The 16,030-nt window shown below is 39.3% G+C and overlaps 1 pseudogene; it reads left to right on the top strand.

The window, feature by feature from the left end:
* The first annotated feature begins 15,519 nt into the window (after positions 1–15,519).
* On the top strand, positions 15,520–16,030 carry LOC109114242 (uncharacterized; annotated as a pseudogene).

Here is a 16,030-nt window from a genome sequence, read left to right as displayed (position 1 = left end):
CTTTTGATGTTACTTCTCAAGAATTGAACTCTTAGAGTTATGCATTTCCTTAGCCTTGAAATGGGCATAGGATGAACAATAGTAGAATTCAAAATGGCCTTTTGATGTTACTCCTCAAGAGTTGAGCTCATAGAGTCATGCATCTACTTAGCCTTGAGGTGGGCACATGATGAAGCACATAAGACATCAACATTGGCCTTTTGATGCTTCTTCCCAAGAGATAATCTCATAAGGGCATGCATCTACTTAGCCTTGAGAACAACAACCTTGGGTGGCAAGATAGGCTTTTTTTTTCTTTTAGGTATTTCAAATGGGATCTTTAGATTAGGAGAACTTAATGGATTTTGATCTTGATTTAAGATTTGATTGAGTTTTTAAACTTTGATCTTTGGGTGTAATTTTGATAACATATACTTAGATGTTTTTTATATTAAACTTCTTTTAAGGGATTTAAGGTTTATTATGATCTTACTTTTAAGGATGGTAACCACATAGTACAGCACTCATCGTATCATAGTCCTAATTATGTTAAGGTCCTCCTGTCCTATTTCCATCTATGGCTTCCTATTTATGGGTACTCTAAGTGCAATGCATGAAGTTGTTGGGGGAGTTCCAGACTATGAGGTTCCAATAAGGTCACTGGCCTTCAAACCATCACCCATGGACAAATGGGCTTCTTTGGTTGGTGGCTAGTTTTAAGGTTTTTGGTGGAGCCTTTAAGGACCAAAATCCGGGGGCACACACCTATTATCCTTCCTCTAATAGGTGAAATAGGCTTTTAATTTTGTTTACATGAGATTGTGTGACTGTGAGTGTTCACTCATGCAAGAAAATTGAATAGGAAAACAAAAAAAAAAAAAACAAGGGAATAATGCAGCCACATGTTTAAGTTTACAAGCAATCCTACAAGTTTCTAAGTGGCTACATTTGGGGATCTAACAAAAGCTAAGTTCTCTTAATGTTTTTTTTTTTAACTAAAACAAATGAAAGGAAAGAGAAGAACAAAAAGCAAATGCAATTTACTACTACCCAAAAACTAGGCTAATCATACTCAGTTATAGAGAAAGCCAACGCTATAAATTTTGAGAGACCACCAAAAGAAAAGAAGGGGAAAAAACCCCAAAAAAAGCAAGGGGCAGAGGGTGCGATGCAATAACCGGGTGTAGGAAGGATAGATGGGCACGATTTAGGTGCGATGAGCAGGAAGGAGGTGCAATGAACAAGTTCTAATTTTCAATGAGATTGAATTGACTTACGGTTTTGGGCTTCTAGGTTACAATGAGATTGGGTTGAGTTGCGATGAATTTTTGGGTTACGATGAGGTTGCAGGTTGCGATAAGGTTCTAAGTTGCAATGAAGTTCTAGGTTGCGATGAGATTCTGAGTTGCGATGATGTTCTGAGTTGCAATGAAGTTATGGGTTGCAATGAAGTTATGGATTGCAATGAGGTTCTGAGTTGCAATGAGGTTCTAGGTTGCGATGAGGTTTTGAGTTGCGATGAAGTTCTAGGTTCCGATGAGGTTCGAAGTTGCGACGAGGTTTGGAGTTGTGATGAGATTCTGGGTTGTGATGAGGTTTTGAGTTGTGATGAGGTTCTGCATTATGATGAGGTTCTGAGTTGCAATAAGGTTGATCTGAGTTGCGATGAGGTTGAAAGGAATGTGCGATTTGGATTTTTGGGTTGCGATGAGTCTCCAAGAATGTCCGGTTTGGACTTCTAGGTTGTAATGAGGCTCTAAGAATGTGCGGTTTGGATTTCTAGGTTGCGATGAGGATCTAAGAAGGTACGGTTTAGATTTTTGGGTTGTGTTGTGATGAGGCTCTAAGAAGGTGCAGTTTGGATTTCTGGGTTGTAATGAGGCTATAAGAAGGTGCGGTTTGGATTTTTGGGCTGCGATGAAACTGAACCAGAGTGCGATTTCAACAAAGGTATGATTTTGGGGAAAACTTTTTGGTTCGATTTTGGCATGGGAATGGCTTTAGGGTGATTCAGTTGGAAAGGTCTATCATGCCTAGCCTTCTTGAGATGCGATTTTGAATCGCAAACTAGCAAGTCTTGAACTTACCAATGCAAAACAAAAAGAAATAAATCAAGTATGAATAACATCCAATAAAGGTTTCGGGTTTCCCTAGTAGAGTTGCCAGCTGTGAGCTTCGAGAAGCTTATGGCCGGCTCAAAGAGTTGGAGTCACCACCTATTTTTTAGAGGAAATTGGCCCTCATTTTTGGGTTTGGAAAGATTCAAATTAAGCCTTTGATAGTAACTCTTCCCTCCATGGGTAAGGCACCGAACCAAAAGGTTTTGGGTCCAAAAGATTGGAAGAAGGAAGGTGTTAGGCACCCCTCTCTCCAAGCTACTATAGCAGCCCACTACTGGAGTAATTCAGGCTCAAATTCTAACAAAACATGAGCTAATATGATTGCTCAAAGCTTTTGAAATCTGGTGAAAATGTTCCCAACTTTGCCTAGAATTGATTTAAGGTAATGTTATCGAGTCTTAAGTACTGTTTTCCCTAAGACCTTTGCCTCCCTACTTTTTTCTAATCTGGAGGAAGTTGGGAATGCAAGTTTCTCAGGATTTCTAGGGCTTTAAGCAACCTGAAACTAAACTAAAAGCAAAGAGATAGGGAATGAGAGGCCTACCTCTCGTGTACGACCTTGAAGAGAACTTTCCAACAACTAACAAATCTTCAAACGAAACTTGAGCAAGACGGGAGCTAGGCTGAGCGTTTCTGATATTAAGTTGGGAAACAAGGGATGAGGCTTGAGCTTGGTTCAAGGATTTCGAGGTTTCGAGCAAACTAAGTTTGTTATAGGAGTTAGGAAACTTTTCTCCCTCTCAAGCTCAAGTTGGGCCTCTATTTATAGAGAAAATGGAGGGAGATGGGTCTGAAATTCATCTAGCTAAAGTGTTTGTGGTTCAATAGAGTTTTTTCACCAAAATAGGCATGGATTTTAAGAGAGAAGGACCTGCAGTTGACCATTCCTTCTTTGTGCAACAAATGTTCTCGATTTTGGGTGGTTTCTTATGGTTTTCGTGCATCCAATGAGGGATTGAAGCATGCAAGACGTTGCAGCCCCGTATTTGGGACTGGCAGTGGCAAAAAACATAAATTTTATGAACATTTAAAAGAGGTTTTGTCCTTTCTTAGTTTTAAGTGGGGGCTTGTTTAGTATTTTGAGTTCTTTAAGCCTATTAGGCTCAAATTCATTGGTCCAAGTGTTTTAATGGAGTTTAACTAAGATGCTTAGTTGGGAAATTAATGTGGCGATTCAATCTAGTGTAGTAAAATGGTATCTCTCTAGTTTAATGGTCAAACAGATGAATCTGGTCATGAAATTTGGCATGATGAGGTTTTTTGGGTCTCTAAACATAGTGGTGAGGTCTGATTGGACAAATGGGGTTGGGATGATTGAAATCTATGACTAACAAGTTAGGATTAATAAGATTTGCTAAAACGGAATCTTTATTTGATGAATGGTTAAACGAGGGAATTTTGGGATGAAATTTGGTGGGCAAGCATTTTTGAACACCTTGAACCTGATGAAATTGATGGATCTTTGATCAGAGGTGTAGATTTACTGGTTCAGTTCAGATCACAGTCTTATGGCTTTTCAATCAATGAAATGGTACAAAAATGGAATCTTAATTTTTCAATGGTCAAACGGAAGTGTTTGGTTGTGAAATAAGGTTTGGATGATAGTGGGGTCTGATTGGTCAAATGGAATCTTAATTTTTCAATGGTCAAATGGAATCTTAATTTTTTGGGTCTCTAAACATGGTAGTGGGGTCTGATTGGTCAAATAAGGTTTGGATGATGGAGATTTGGGACGGACGAGCCTTTAATCAATAAGATTCGCTAAAACAGAATCAATGCTTGGTGTTAGGTCAAATAAGGGAATTTTGGGATAAAATTTGGTGGGTAGGTATGGATTGGGAATATAAGGTTGTTGGAAGGGTTTGATCGTGTTAGGCATGTACTGATCACGTGTTTTAGGTTCGAGGAGCGTCGTAGTATTAAATGCGTCAAAATGGAATCTCTTATGAATGTTGGCTAAATCCAGGAATTTATGGTTGAAATCTTGTGTGATTGTTTGTTTGATGGTTTTGTTTCACGTGATGGAGTTTGATCAGGGATCATGTATTGTGATGTGGCATAATCAAGACCATTGAAAGGGAATCATGTAGATTTAACGGTGGATTTATGGGCATTTGGGATAAAATTTGGTTTCTTAGGGTTTTGGCATGTTTTAAAGTAATTGGTGTGGTCCGGTCGGGCATCCAGAATGTAGGAGATGAGTTAAAAAAGGGACTAAGCAAAAATTGGGTGCTAACACATGGTAAAGGAGGACACTTCACACGTATGGATGGAGACATTTGATCAAATTTTACATGCGAAGTTTTTTTTCTTGGAATTGAGTTTCATGTATTCAAGAACTTTGAATTTATAGGGAACAAATGGATGTTAAAGCACCTTGAGATATAATTCGTTTTTTTATTATATAATCCTTTAATGAAATTTTAAATTTAAGTTCCATCTTATATTATGAACTAGTTGTGCTTGTATTCAATTCAGGAAAGAAGGCTTCAAAAAATAATGAAAAAATTTTAGGATATAGGCAATATTTTTAGCTACAATCAATGCAAACAGTAGTTATAGGTTTATCCTTTTAGCTACAATCATTGTAAACCATAGTTATAGATTTATCTAATTATTTGCGATTCACATCCGTAGTTATAGATTGTTGTTCATCTGACAACTTGAACCGTAGCTATAGGTTATTTTTTCTAGCTATGGCCAGTTAATATTCGTAGCTACGACCAATTATTTAAACCATAGTTATACGTTTTCCATTTTTTGTTATGGGCAACTTGGGTTCATAGCCATAGATTCATATTTTAACCGTAACTATACGTTTTTCATCTTTTGCTATCGATTATTTAAATTGTAGCTATAGGTTATTCATTTTTTGTTATAGGCAACTTGGGTTCGTAGACATATACAGATTCATAATTTAAGCTATGAATATCTTAACACCATAAATCCAAATTTGGTAGATACGAACATCACAAAACTGTAGCTAGAAAGTCAAATTTGTAGCTATGGATAACTTAAAACTGTAGCTACAAATGCATTTAGAATTATTTAGATTAGGCTTTAGCCACAGGCACAAACCGTAGCTAGTGAAAAGCTCATGTCCACCTCCTGAGAAGATTGATTCTAGAATTGCTATTATGATATGTTAAACTGATGGCACCAACCATACTCTTTTACTACTCTGATATTTTGTAGCCCTTTGCATCAGTAGTAAGTACTCGATTGTACCCCCATCCTCTTCTCTGGACAGTAGGGTTGTTCACGAGTCAGGCCGGGTCGGTTTAATAGATTTTTTTCAACCAACCCAACCTGGTCGGGTTACTTAAAGAGCAAAAAGAAACTGACATTCCATTAAGCAAAACCAACTCAAACATGAAGTAATTCCTAAAGACAAAAGTAATTCCTATTTAACTAATGTTTCATTGCTCTTTAATGTTAAAAATAAGTAACTAAATAGAAAGAATAAACTAGGATAAGGATTACCTAGTTAGGGAAAGACAAGGAAATCAAAAACTAACTAACTCGGCTCGGTTCGGTTTGGTTCGGTTTTCACACATGAAAACCGAAACTGAACCAAATTATCGATTTATCCCTCTTCACAATCTGAAACCAACTAGTCGTAAAAAAAACAAACCAAATCAGGTTGATTTGGGCCAATTTGGTCAGTTTGATAATGTTTGTGAACAGCCTTACTCAATAAAGTGCTTTTATCATGTCTATATTCTTGTGACACATTAGTCATACTACCGCCCGGCTTAAACCGTCTTTTACTTGTAGTATATATTGGAGAATGACGGTTCAGCCACGATTAGAAATTATACGCACAAAATAACGCTAGATAGGTGCCAGATCAGAATTGATGCCAATTCATGGGTGGGCATTGGTGGGTCTGAAGGGATGAGAGATCCATCATATGGATAGCTGAACCCTGCAGGTAGGTTAGGTGAAATTTCAAAAAATTTCTCTCTCTCCCATGAGGGAATCACATTCCCTATTTTAAAAAACAGCATTTTCAATGATCAATCTTGAACCTAAACCAAACCAAATCTGAAACCAAAAGGTAGGAGAGGGATATACCTGATACGGAGTAGCAGTAACTCCCAACGAAGGTGTTCACGCCCAAGGAGAATACCAAAAACTGCTCCCACTAAAGATGACACAGCGTAGGGTGGAGCAGAATCAGTAGGGTGGTTCTTCAGCAAGAATCGAAATCTTCAACAAGAACACGATGGAGGGCAGGTGAGCACGACTTCTGATTATCTTTTCTCCATAAGATAATATCAAGAACTCTTCTTGATCGCTCCTACAGGTGGAGATCGAACTGATAATGGCGGCAATATCAAGAGAAGGCAAGAGCAGAAGATAGCGTCAGTCCAACTAATCCTAATGGTATGTTGCTACAGCTAGCAGGATCCTAATGGATTTAAGCAGGGCCACCGGCGAAAAGGTTTTCTCATAATCGATTCCTTCTTTCTGAGTATACCCTTTCGCCACAAGACGAGCCTTGTAGGTCTCAACCTTACCATCGGGGCCCTTCTTCCTCTTATAGATCCATTTGCAACCAATTGCTTTTACCCCAGGCGGCGGATCTATTAGAGTCCAGACTCCATTGGTCTCCATTGAGTCCATCTCAGCTCTCATGGCATCTACCAACTTCAAGGAATCTATGTCCAACATAGCTTTCGTATAAGTCACGAGATCCTCCTCACTAGCCGTGGCTTCCACCAAGTAACTATCCTGGTCATAGCCAAAATGAACTGGAGGCCTGGAAACCCGGGTAGATCTTCTAGGTTGGTCATTAACTGGACCTTGTGGGACATCTCCCACTACCCCTGAGCTCTCCTCATCAAGAACAACTTCTTGACGATGATTGTTCGGGATGTAATCATCCTCCAAGAAATGGACATTTCGGCTACAGAAAACCTTATGTTCTCTTGGGTCATAGAATAGGTAATCCATAGAGCCTTTGGGATAGCCTATGAATAGGCAACAACTGGTCTTGGATTTCAATTTGTCTGCACTCGTTCTTTTAACATGTGCTGAACAACCCCAAATCTTCAAGTGTCTTACACTTGGTTTCTTTCTGGTCCAAAGCTCATATGGAGTCTTCGAAACTGATTTGGTTGGAACCTGGTTCAGCACGCATATCGCAGTCTCTAATGTGTAACCCCAAAAGGATGTGGGTAACTCTGAGTGTACGAGAAGTGATTGGACCATATCCAATAAAGTTCGGTTCCTCCTCTCTGACACACTGTTTAGTTGTGGTGTAGTAGGAGGAGCTAATTGTCATACTATCCCATTGGCCTTTAAGTAGTCCCTGAATTCGTCAGAGAGATACTCGCCACCTCGATCCAATCAAAGGGTCTTAATTTCTATTCCCAACTGCTTATCAACCTCTTGTCTGAACTCTCTGAACTTTTCAAAGGATTCAGACTTGTATCTTATTAGGCACATGTAACCATACCATGAATAATCATCGGTAAATGTTAAAATAAACATACTGGTTACATGTCCAAACACTCATGGGACCACATACATCAGTATGTATAAGATCAAGCGTGCCTATACATCTTTTAGGTTTACCGTTAAATGGTCGTTTCGTCATCTTATCCTGAAGGCAAGGTTCACAGGTTGGAAGTGAAGGGATGAGAGATCCATCGAATGGACACCCAAAGATTGCGGAATAAGGAGGCGAATTTCAAAAATTTTTCTCTCCCTTCAACTGGGAATCGCATTCCCTATTTAGAAAATCATATTTTTAATGATCATTCTTGAACCATAAACTGAATCAGATCTGAACCAAAAGGAGTAGGAAAGGATTATACCTGATACGGAGAAACAGTATCCCCCAACAAAGGTGTTCACACCCAATGAAGGATCCAAAGACTGCTCCCACTGATGATGGCACAGTGCAGGATGGAGCAGAATCAGCAATGTTCTTCTCCAAGAACTCTGTCCTTCGCAAGAAACAGCAGAATGGCACGTGAGCACAGCTTCCTATCAATTCTTCCTCCAAGAACTGATGTCAAGATCGAATCTTGACTTCTCCCACAATTGGAGATCGAACTGGCAAACAGGGCGGCAAGAACAGGGAGGCGGCAAGAAAGAATTCTACAAGGTTGCTTAATTCTTTCTTCTATGTTTCTCAGCACTAAAGAGGATGTGAATCTATGTCTAAGGCTGCCGCCCCCTCCTTCTTTTATTAACCCAAAAGATCAGCTCCTAATCCAATTAGGAGCTGCTTATCCAAATCATATTTGGATCAGCCCTCTCTTTAGGTGATAAGGATAAACCCTTATCTTATTTGTAGATTAGATTAGCTTTCTCCTAATCTCATTAGGAGGTTTCTAGATCTAAATCACATTCAAATCTGGACTCTCTGAGTGGATAGGGTCAAGACCCTATCCTATCTGCTAATCCATCTCAGAATTCGCCCCATAATTAACTAATTAAATAGCCTAGTTCGAAATGGGCTTTAGGCCCATTAAGCTTATGTGCTCACTTAACCTTCCTAACTGCTGCCCAGTTGGGCTTCCTTGTATGGCGTGGGACCCAAGCATTGATCTACACATCAGCCACATGGGTTCGGCCCAGCCTTTGTTACAAGGCCTGGCCGAATACACTGTTATGGACAGTGCACCCCCTAAAACCCATCAAATGGGCTCTATGGGCCCAACACTTACCCTAAGTGGTCCCTGGGCCAAGCCACCTTGTAACACCCAGGGACTATGGGTAGATGCAAGATTAGCCCATCAGGTATTACCCTCAATGGTCTTACACATAACCTCTCAGCCCATAATGATCATACACTGCCCGACAAGAGAGGACCTCTTCCTCGACTGCAAGGAACAGTGTTGCACTCTCTACTTATATGGATCCCGGGAATTAAAACTTTCTTGCAAACATTTTAGAAACCATAATATATATACTTTTATATCTCATATAAAATATACTTTGCAAAACAAATCTCAACGATTGAAATCGGCTGCCGATAGTCTTGGTTTCCATCAGTGAGAGTGCATCCCCGATCATTACCTTTGTCCGACAAAGGGGCTGATCTTGTCAGTATGATCACCCACTCAGATGAACTTTCAGACTGTCCCAACATACCCAGGTTTTGACCCCCGCTAAGGATCTCACTGATTGATATATCAAAGACAGCCCAATTTGACACCTAGTGCAATATCATAATCGAGTCTAGGGGTCGGGTGTAACTTTTTAGTTTTGCCCATCAATCTCCAAGGTCCAGGGCAATATTGGAAATCTGGTCCAATTCAAAGATTCAATCAATCCTACACTATATGTGCCTAGGGTCTCACCTTGGCAGCTGAGACAGGCCACCCCAACCGACTTGGTGGCACCACAGTGTCAACCTTATCAGGATAGGTCTCCCCAGACCGACCCACTGGCTGTGAACATTCTAAACTAACACGAGTCTCATTAAGTGTCCAGTTTAAGGGTATTACACAGAAACATACCAAGGGAAAATGAATCAAATATGCATTTTTATTCATTTACAATAAACTCATAAAGTACATCATATTGATTGAAGCTAAGGGCATACAAAACTGTTTAACAGGAAGATCTTCTATAGTTAGAAAATCCAAAGGACCATCCTTTACCAACCTTGTAATACAATCAATGTTGATGTGGCCAAGTCGGTAATGCCACAGGCATGTGGGATTTACTGTATCACGGGTTCTTTTTTTGGGGATATCATCCGACGTAGTTTCGGTTATGTTAGTTTCCAAAGAAGGATGGAGAACATAGAGACCACTCTCAAGTTCTCGTATGTGAGAAATTTGTTATTTCTTTTGATAGTAATCGTATTACTAAAGAGAACAGAATATACACACAGTTTAGAAACAAAAATCAAATTTCTTCTCAAATTCTGTACATGAAGACAATCTTTTAGTACAATAATTCCTTCTCTGAAAATTAATTCTACAGTTCCTATAGTTGTAGCTGCAACACTTGCAGAAGTCCCCAAATAAAGAATCACCTCTCCGTCACTCAGTCTTCTACTTGTCTTGAACTCCTATAGTGAGTTATACGCATTAGTCGAAGCCCCAGAGTCAATACACCAGGAAGAAGAAGTTACCAACAAATTGGTGTCTATGACAAAGGATTCAAAATTACCTTGTTTCTTGGACTCCAGGTATTGAGGACAATTCCTCTTCTAGTGGTCGACCTGCTTATAGAAGTGGCAAGCATCTAATGCTTTGTCCTTCTTTTGCCTCTTGGACATAGTAGCTTTCTCTTTGTCTTCCTCTTTTCCTTGCCCGATTTACCAGCTTCAACAAGCATGGCAATGGGCTCATCCTTCTTGATCAGTTCCTCGGCCCTCTGCAACATATTGCTGAGTTCCTAGGTGCTAACATTTAGCTTGTTCATGTTGTAGTTCATGATGAACTGATTGAATGAATGAGGCAAAGAGTTTAGGATGGCATCCACCTTAGTTACATGGTCAAGCCCGGATCCAAGAGCCTCAAGTTCATTGATGTATCCTATCGTCATTAAGACAATGGTCATGAATTTGCTGGTTCTTGGACATCTGTGCAATCATGAACTGTTTCAAGACCTTCTGTCGAGTAGAACGATTCTACTCTTCATACATCATCCTCATACTATCCAAGATATCCTTGGACAATTCGATCTGATTGAACTGCCACTGTATGGGATTGTCTAAGGATGCTATGATGTAGCAGCGGGCAAGGGAATTTTTCTCTTCCCATTCCTGGTAGTCCCTCCTACGGGCCTCAGAAGCCCTATCTCCTGGACGTTCTGGGGCAAGATTTTTAGCTACTTTGTCCAACTTTTCTAATGCCAGGACCAACATAAGGTTACGGTACCAGTCAACATAGTTTGGGCCCTTTAGTTTGTTATCATCCAACAATTTTGCGAATTGTCCGTTTGTCATTGCTGATAAAAAGCAAATATTAGTTCACAACCTTATTTGATTCATGTTATCTACATAGATATGGCTTTTAATCTATGTTCCATTTCCATTTATTCATCTCTGAGATTTCCCTTCTATCTTAGTGACAGAGACTGTGAATTATGTCTCTAGAAATGTGGGAAATCACATAGGGTGCATGGAGCCAACTGCTTTAGCTGCATAACCCCACCACCTTTCTGTGAAGGATCATATCCACTCATCTTATGAGCTTTTCCTTTTTGTATAGTGAGTGCTCACCCATCATATTCGTGAATGCTAGAGTACCATGAGAGAGTCTTCCATTTTAGGATAGGCCCCTCCCACATTGGTCTATGACACCCCTATCATCTTATGAAACATTCCAATAGATCCAGTAGCAAATGGATAGCCCAATTTTATGGTGCGTTTCCTCATTACTGAAGGACACATCTTCATGCTAATGGCAGAAGGCCTTTAGAAAGTTCATCATATGAATCTCCCTATCACATGCACCCATATTTCAGGAGAGAACGAAATTATTACGTCTTAGTTTAATTTAGGTCAAACCAAAGTGACTCCCACTGACTTTCATAAAGCAAAATTTCGATGGGCCCTAAATGGCTAGGGTTTCGCACCATTTCTCTTGGGGAGGTGTGGGGCCCACCACGAAGGGAGATCATCCAATGATCTTTAGGGACAACATGGAAATAATGTGCATTCAGTCATGGTGTGCGCAAAAGCCACTATCGTATTAGCATGGGCCAAGCACTTATGGCCCATGAACGTTGCACATCACACATCCATACATCACATGCATGAAAAACATAATTGATCCAATCAATTAATATCTGTAAAACCCATTATTAAATCCCATAATAATCCATAATATTACTGATTAATATTATCTAGGTATATGGGTTGAATAGCAAAGAGCAGTTCAGCCCATATAGCTTTTATGCAATTAATGGGCTAGAGCAGTTTTAACACATTAAAACTGCATTTTACAGGTGTGGGATGAATTGCATCTTGCAATTAACCATCAACTCCTGGACCTAAGAATGAAAAATTAGGGCTAAGAACAGCCCCCATCAAACCATAGATTCAGTCCAACCAATTTGGTCCAATCTGGTTCGAATGGGTCTAAGGTTTGATTTTTAATTCAAGATTATGATCTGAAATTAAATTACTGATAAAAGACATTCAAGAATCAGTAGAAGGGTTTTCGTAGATCTGCTACCCTGCAAAACAGAGGTTAGTTCATAGTTTGCAGTTTCTCAAACTACAAATCGCAGATAGTCAAACCCTAACCTGTGAAACTCCTTCCTTTTGCATTCTGCTTCGAATTTGAATAAAATAAAATAGAAAAACCCTAATTTTCTATTAATATTACATCAAATCGAATTCCCATTCGAACCAGTTTGGTCCAATCTGGTTCGAATGGGTCTAAGTTTGATTTTTAATTCAAGATTATGATCTGAAATTAAATTACTGATAAAAGACATTCAAGAATCAGTAGAAGGGTTGTTTGTAGATCTGCTACCCTGCAAAACAGAGGTAAGTTCATAGTTTGCAGTTTCTCAAACTGCAAATCGCAGATAGTCGAACCCTAATCTATGAAACTCCTTCCTTTTGCACAATCTGCTTCAAATTTGAATAAAATAAAATAGAAAAACCCTAATTTTCTATTAATAATACGTCAAATCGAATTCGTATACATTCTGTCTAAAAATAAAAAAAAAATTAATTACAAACAAGAATGAATAGAACAGTAGGAGTGCAAACTTCCTGCGCCAATCAAGACTTCAATCTCAACCGTACGAACAACCCATAAATCAAGATAAATATAAACAGTAATTATAAATATAAATCAGATTTATAAAATTTAATTTCTGATCAATTCGCCCAAAATCTAGGAACGATTTCCCATAAAATCATTAATCTGCGCAAATCAGGTAGAACGCCTTCTGCTCATTTGCACAGTTCCAGATCTAGCTAATTTCGGTTCAAGATTTGAACCTGGGCTCTGATACCACTGAAGGAATGAGAGATCCATCATATGGATAGCCGAACCCTGCAGGTAGGTTGGGCGAAATTTCAAAAAATTTCTCTCTCTCCCATGTGGGAATCACATTCCCTATTTTAGAAAACTGCATTTTCAAGGATCAATCTTGAACCGAAACCTGACCAGATCTGAAACCAAAAGGTAGGAGATGGATATACCTGATACGGAGTAGCAGTAACTCCCAATGAAGGTGTTCATGCCCAAGGAGAATACCAAAAACTGCTCCCACTAAACATGACACAGCATAGGGTGGAGCAGAATCAGCAGGGTAGTTTTTCAGCAAGAACCGAATTCTTCAGCAAGAACTTGATGGAGGGCAGGTGAGCACGACTTTTGATTATCTTTTCTCCAAAAAGATAATATCAAGAACTCTTCTTGATCACTCCTACAGGTGGAGATCAAACTGGTAATGGCAACAATAGCAGGAGATGGCAAGAGCAGAAGATGGCATCAGTCCAACTGTATCTTATGTGTAGATAAAGATCAGTCCTCCTAATCTAATTAGGAGTTTCCTGATCCAAATCTCTATTTGGATCTGGACTCTTTGAGTGGATAGGGATAACCCGTTATCCTATCTGTTGATTTAAATCCCAGAACCGCCCCTTCTTAATTAATCTTATTAAGCCAGTTCAAATTGGGCTTTAGGCCCATTAAGTTCATGTGCTCACTTATCCTCCAAACTGCTGCCCAGTTGGATATCTTTATTTTGCGTGGGACCCAAACATTGATCTACACATCAGCCACATGGGTTTAGCCCAACCTCTGTTACAAGGTCTGGCCGAATTCACTGTAGGAGACAGTGAACCCCTGAGTCCATCACCATGAGCTCTTAATGGGCTCAACATTTACACTAAATGGTCCCTGGGTCAAGCCACCTTATAAAAACCCAAGGACTGTGAGCAGATGCAAGATTAGCCCATCAGGTATTACCCTCAATGGTCTTACACATAACCTCTCAGCCCATAATGATCAAACACTGCTCGACAAGAGAGGACCTCTCCCTCGGTTGCAAGGTACAATGCTACACTCTCTACTCACATGGATCCCGGGAATTAAAACCTTTTGCAAACATTTTGAAACCATAATATGTATGTATATCTCTATATAAATATATTTTGCAAAACAAATTTTAACGATTGAAATCGACTACCAGCAATTTTGGTTTCCATCAGAGAGAGTGCATCCTTGATCATTCACTTTGTCCGACAAAGGGGCTGATCTTATCACTATGATCACCCACTCAGATGAATTCTCGGACTGTCCCAACATACCTAGGTTTTGACCCCCTCTAAGGATCTCACTGATTGGCATATCAATGACATCCAAATCCAACACCTAGTGCAGTATCATAATCGAGTCTAGGGGTCAGGTGTAACATTCCAATTTTACCCATCTATCTCCAAGGTCTAGGGCAATATTGGAATTCTGGTCCGGTTTAGGGTTTCAAGAAAACTCACACTGCATGTACCTCAGGCCTCACCCTAGCAGCTGAGACAAGCCACCCCAACCAACTTGGCGGCACATCAGTGTCAGTCTTGGTAGGATAAATCTCCCCATATCTATCCAACGGCTGTAAAGATTCTAAACTAACACGAGTCTCATAAGTGTCCAGTTTAAGGATATTACATAGAAACACACCATAATAACATGAATCAAATATGTACTATATTCATTTACATTAAATGTCATAATGTACATCATTCTGATTGGAGCTAAGGGCATATACTATCTAACAGGGTCTGTTTGTACTTTTCTATTGATTTTAATATATAGAATCTTGTGAACTTGTGCGATTTGCAGGAAGCTGGCCTTGTAAGGCTAAACAGCTATAATTTTTTCCTTGGTATATTGACTTATGCTTGTCAGTGAAGATTTTATCAACCTGTGCCCGTTTCTCATGTTATCACCATATAGTTTGTAGCATAAAAATAAAGAAGAGAGAGAAAGAGAGAGAGAGAGAGAGAGAGAGAGAGAGAGAGAGAGAGAGAGTGAGTGAGTGAGTGAGAGAGGTAAAATCAGGAATTTAGCACAAATAATGGAATGAGATTAAGACAAGAAAATGAAAATAAATTAATGAACAAAAATAAACATAAAATAAGGGTAAAATGCAAAAACCTCCCTTCAAGTTTCTGGCAATAATAAAATATCCCCTTTAGTTTCATTTTGATAAATACCTCCCTAAACTTTTCAAAATTCAACAAAACCTCCCTTTCATCACTAACCCAGACGGAAAACGTTAAGGCTAATGTATCAAAATTTCTAAATACCCATTCTGCCCTTGTGTAAATTATTTTACATACAATTTTACTAAACTTCCTTTGATCTCAATCACCCATCCCTAAACTCCAGCGACTCAGCTTAAACGTTATGTCAGTGATATCTCTCTGGTTGTTTCAGCTTGCTAAGAAAATATCCAGGGTTGGAAAAGGAAGGAAAAAGCAATGGCTGATTCCGAATTGGAAGTTAACAGACGAAGAAGAATGCAGGAGTTAATGGCATAACATGGCATTGAAAATTAACAGAACTCGAAGCAGTAGAGAAGAAGCCAAAAGAGAAACAGATGAAAGGAGGCAAGATGCTTAGTCAAATCTTGTCATCTGAAACATGAGAAAGACTTGCTCGATTTTCTTTGGTTGAGCCTGAGAAAGCACGTGGAGTTGAGGATGTTCTACTGAGAGTTGCTCAAATGGGTCAAATAGTTGAGAAGGCGTCTGGAGAAAGGCTTATATCATTACTGGAACAGATTAACAATCAAACAACAAAGCAAACCAAAGTGATGATTCAGAGGCATCAGAGTGTTCTAGACTCTGGAGGACGATGATTAAGACGCATTTGGTGTTTGATGATAGAAAATGAGAAAACTCTTAAAATAGTTGTATAATTTTGGGTCATTTGACCAGCATTATTAAGCGGGTCTCACATTTCAAGATACCTTTTGCTAGTGTCTTTGTT

Source organism: Nelumbo nucifera, chromosome 5, assembly GCF_055504915.1.
Source record: "Nelumbo nucifera cultivar China Antique chromosome 5, China Antique-T2T, whole genome shotgun sequence".
Classification (NCBI taxonomy): domain Eukaryota; kingdom Viridiplantae; phylum Streptophyta; class Magnoliopsida; order Proteales; family Nelumbonaceae; genus Nelumbo; species Nelumbo nucifera.
The sequence above is the reverse complement of the archived record's forward strand: the minus strand, read 5'-3'. Positions and strand labels throughout refer to the sequence as shown.